The sequence below is a fragment of the Sinocyclocheilus anshuiensis genome, unplaced genomic scaffold (genome assembly GCF_001515605.1).
Source record: "Sinocyclocheilus anshuiensis isolate Anshui unplaced genomic scaffold, SAMN03320099.WGS_v1.1 scaffold473, whole genome shotgun sequence".
In the NCBI taxonomy this organism is placed as follows: Eukaryota; Metazoa; Chordata; class Actinopteri; order Cypriniformes; family Cyprinidae; genus Sinocyclocheilus; species Sinocyclocheilus anshuiensis.
Window position 1 is genome coordinate 52,465 of NW_015539836.1, and position 574 is coordinate 53,038.

The 574-nt window shown below is 33.3% G+C and overlaps 1 protein-coding gene across 1 annotated transcript in view; it reads right to left on the reverse strand.

The window, feature by feature from the left end:
• Positions 1-574, reverse strand: part of LOC107684391 (cytochrome b-c1 complex subunit 1, mitochondrial-like) — an 18,557-nt gene that overhangs the window by 17,228 nt on the left and 755 nt on the right. The gene's annotated exons all lie outside the window — the stretch shown is intronic.

The following is a 574-nucleotide window of genomic DNA, read 5'->3' on the forward strand; positions in this document are numbered from 1 at the left end:
ATTGTATGTACAGGTATATAACAATAGACAGTTGTATGTACAGGTATATTATGTGCAAATTGGAATGTAGACTGAGTATGTGTGTTAGATAAATAAGATACACACAGATAGCAACGTGTGCTGTTCAGGTCTCACCTGCATTATCAACACGTGATGACGGCATAAATGACAGTTATTCCAACATACAGCACTCGCATTGAACAAAGAGTGACTGGTTTGTCCACGCATTGTTTTTTTTTCTCTCTTCGCTCTTGTTGTAATGTATTGGGAAGCCAGAATTTGTATCCATCAACAGAAACATGCATTAGCCAAAATCTAACAAACCATATTACAGATGCATTGTCAGATTTAAGATGAACCGTGGTCCTAGTACATGCCGAACCATGTGTGGAGAACCGTACGGTTCGATTTTTTACAGAGAACCGTTGCACCCCTAAAATATATGCATATATATATACATATACATATATATATATACATATACATACATACATATATATACATATACATATACACATACACATATACATATACATATATACATATACATATATACATATATACATATACATAT